This window comes from Homalodisca vitripennis, chromosome 2 (genome assembly GCF_021130785.1).
Source record: "Homalodisca vitripennis isolate AUS2020 chromosome 2, UT_GWSS_2.1, whole genome shotgun sequence".
Classification (NCBI taxonomy): Eukaryota; Metazoa; Arthropoda; class Insecta; order Hemiptera; family Cicadellidae; genus Homalodisca; species Homalodisca vitripennis.
Genome location: NC_060208.1, coordinates 133,968,829 through 133,973,312, shown reverse-complemented (window position 1 = coordinate 133,973,312; position 4,484 = coordinate 133,968,829).

The following is a 4,484-nucleotide window of genomic DNA, read 5'->3' as shown; positions in this document are numbered from 1 at the left end:
TACAATTTTCTTTTAAAACTGTCATACATGCACTTACAATTTTATTTCTTTTGGTCCAGGAAGATTCTTTAAACACTACACAAGATTATTCAAAACTTATATGATGATTTTCCTTTACTGCATGTCAACTAATTTAGATTTTTCAATGTTTTCTTTTTTTATAATTATAAATACGAGTTCTTTACCCTAATTTCAACAGGTCCTGATGTATGGCCGATATATGTCTTGTTGTAACCACAGTCAATTTTATATATCACATTGTTGAGAATATTATAAAACAGACACTAAAAAACCTTGAAAATGAACTAGGTAAACCTCTTATCGTAAAATTAAGCCCTTAATATTTAAAGCCACCACATTTTTATGTACTACCAAAAATTCACAGATTTAATTCCTCTTAGGCCAATAAGTTACAAGTGTTCCATTGACTCTCCTGTATCAAAGTTATTAAAATTTTTGTTACCTATTATTAGTCCATTATTTGGACAAGCTAATTCTTACATCAAGAATTCAGAAGATTTTATCAATAAAATAAAAAATATTAATATTTATTACAACGATATTATGGTCAGATACGACGTAAATAGTCTGTTTACAAATGTACCTGTCTCTGAAGCTTTGTGTTTGATTAGACAACGACTTTTTAATGATAACAGCTTCAGTATGAGAACAACATTATCTATTAACTGTGTAATAGAACTTCTTACTATATGTGTTAGCCACAACTATTTTCAGTTAAAAGATATATTTTACAATCAAGTATCCGGTTTACCTATGGGTGGTGTTCACAGCCGAATAATTAGCAACATATTTATGGACCACTTTGAAGACATTGCTTTTGAAAATTGGAATATTAAACCCAAAATTTGGTTACGGTATGTTGGTGATGTCTTTTGTGTACGGGAAAATAAAATAAACATCCAACGAATTTTTTAAACACATCAATTCAATTAGACCATCGATAAAATTTACAATAGAAAATGTGGTTAACAGTGAAATTCCATTTCTTGACATGTTGATAACAAAAACAAAAGAAAACACAATTAAAAAACATTATTTTACAAGAAGACTTTAAGTGGACACTACCTTAATTATAATTTAAATCATCCTCAACATGTAAAAATTTGATTAGTACAAAGTTTGTTCAAGAAGATTAATAATTTGGTAACTGATAACAAAGATAAAGTTTTAAAGGAGAATATTTTAGTACAGAACTTTTGATTAAAAACAACTACCCTCCGTCAATTATTGAACGTGCTAAGGTTAAAAACAAAAGTTGCAAGCAAATTACAAAAAAAGAAAAAAAGACAATCCTAATTATCTAACTACTGTAACTATTCCATATGTAAAAGGAACATCATAAAAAATTCGTAGGATAAATTATAAATTTAATATCCGCACTGTTTTTAGTCACAAAATAATATAAGAAGCTACTTAACAAAATTAAAACCAAAAATGAATAAGAAGAAACCAAGAATGTGATATATAAAATTGACTGTGGTTGCAACAAGACCTATTTCAGCCAAACGTCAAAACCTGTGGAAATTAGGGTAAAAGAACATATTTATAATTATAAAAAGGAAAAAATTGAAAAATTTAAATTAGTTAAACAATGTGATATATAAAATTGACTGTGGTTACAACAAGACATATATAGGCCATACATCAGGACCTGTGGAAATCAGGGGAAAGAACTCGTATTTATAATTATAAAAAAGAAAACATTGAAAAATCTAAATTAGTTGAACATGCAGTAAAGGAAAATCATCATATAAGTTTTGAATCATCTTGTGTAGTGTTTAAAGAATCTTCCTGGACAAAAATAAATAAAATTGAAAGTGCATGTATGGCAGTTTTAAAAGAAAATTTTATTTCCCAACCTTCCGTAAATTTCGGTGATATTTTTATACCATTAGTGAAAAATTTAATCCATTCCAGAATTATGAATTGCAAACCATATTTTTCTACATAATTCTTTTATAATTTATTAGTTTTTGGTCTTTACAATTAGTTTTACATTTTATTATATTTTATCATATTTTTTTCTATTTTACACACATGGTTTTCTGTAAACAATATCTAACTGATGATGCCCTAACCGGCGAAAGCGCTTTTAATATATATTTATTGTAGAAGTATGAAAAATGTCTTTTCCATTAAAACCTACTCACTTCCACCAAGAATACAAAGCAGAAAATGTGTTTTTAAGGTCATACAAAACTAAGACGTATCGTACAAGTGTATATGGATTAAAGTAGTGGTTTAAACTAAATTTATGAATATAATGTAAAATGTAAGTTGTTCAATACTATAAAATGGAGAATCGATACAACTAGAGACATTTTATAAAGCATAGTGTTTTAATATAAGTAATAAATAACAAACACGTAAATGTCTAAGATCCAGTTACTTAAATATCCAATGAGTTAATATCTTAAGATTTAGTTGAATAATAATAAAATTATTAAAAACTTAAACTTACATTAGGTCATGAGAGTCAAAATATGAATAGAATAATTTACCTTACTTGAGAAGTCGTACACTTCTTGTGATTCTGATACACAGTTATCAATAAAGAAGGACGCATTTTGTATTGAACTTGACTAATGACTATTAAACTTTTGTACAGTAGCTACCAAAATACTTAGTTTAAGGAAGCGTATGTGAAAATTGGCACAAAATGATTTGTAATAGGGAATAAAAAATTTTGTATATAATTATAGAAGGGATCTAAGTGAATTAGGTACTAAAAAATAAAGTATGGGAAACATATTTTATCGGTTGAGGGTTGCTATGAACTAACACTGCTGCAAAGCAGACATAGAGCAGGTTTATGGCATAATAAGTATATTAATATAATGCAGGAACAATTTGGCATTATCGTTTCTTCACATGGTAAAACCAAATATAAAATAATAACTGAATTATAGAAATCTTATACTAATAAGCATGTCCTAAGTTCCTTTAATTTATAAAAATTACAATACATAGTTAGCAACCTTTCTATTGACAAATGTATGACTCTTGAGAGATACTGTCATGCGACGTTATGAAACAAGTTAAAAAATATTCAAAGGTTCTTGGTTTAAGAAGAACTAAATACATTTATGACTTGGAAATTGAGACATGTTCAGTGCTTTCAAACAGAAGCAAAAACTTTAATATAAAAATTATAAGAAAATTTCAAATTTCAAAGGATGTTTTACGCAAAATCAGTAAATTATATAGCATTTTTTTTAAAATAGCTAATACAGATCAAACAATCACTGATTGTTTTCCATATTAAAACTAAAAAATAGATAAAATTGATTAAAAAAATTTTTAAACATGTTCTCAAATAATAAAACATCGAGTCAAAGATGTACGATTAATAAAAGAACATTGAAGAGTGAGCTTAAAAAAAAGAATAAAGAATTACTCCCAAATTATCAAAGGTAGAATTTGTAAACATATTGAAATATATGACAAAGCAAATATGTAATAGGCAACATATTTATAAGAAACAAATTATGGAAACTAATTAAGTCGATTACTAAAATTTTTGTGGTTGGGGACTTTACGTTAATAAGAAATTTAATTGATTTTAAATTAAAGATTGACACAAATTTAGAATAGAGAAACCAATATTAGGACTACATGGCAATAAATATTATGGTAATGTTAATGATAATCAAGGCGTAGGACAACAAATTTACCTATGAAGTATCTACATTTCCCATTTCCTATAACATAAAAGATAATTAAACATAACTGAACTCTTTTTAATAAAACCTGTTAAATAAAGACACTATACATTAATTGTTACTGTGTTAAAAAAAACAAGCATTGGTCTTACCAAGGCCTAGGCCAATTAAAAAACATCTAGGGCTATTAAAAATATTACTGCTTCCCCCTATCTTTTAGCAAAAGCGTGTTATAAAAAATAAGAAAAAGGCTTTATATTCCAAGGAATGTAAACTAATTTCAATGCAAATCAGGTTGAAAAAAGATATTTTACAGAGAATTTTTAACAAAACCGAAGAATAAATTGCGTATTAGTAAGTTTAGTCTTAAGGGGTATGTTGCAAAAATCCTTCATTGTTTGGTAATTTTTTTTTACTGACTTAATATTCTTTATAAATTGATTTTGTTATAACTACAAAGGTACAGTTCAAAGATTTATATACAATAAAGGGCCCGTTGAATCTATAAGGGATACAGCTAAGATTAAATATAAAAATTGATGCATAATAACAAGATCAATAAATAAGTGGTCAAGTTGATTATTAGTGGCGCTGTTCACTCGCTATGCTCTAAAGACTAGTTAGTACAAATTTCAAACTGTAACTGATCTTTTGTTAGTACCTTTGATAAAACGTTCTTTTACATGAGATTTGCATGTAATTTCATTTATTTTTTAAATATGATAATCAAAATACTGTAGGGTTTGAGTTAAATGTTTTAATGCAGCGACACATTTTTCATTTACGCAAAATGTAGAATTG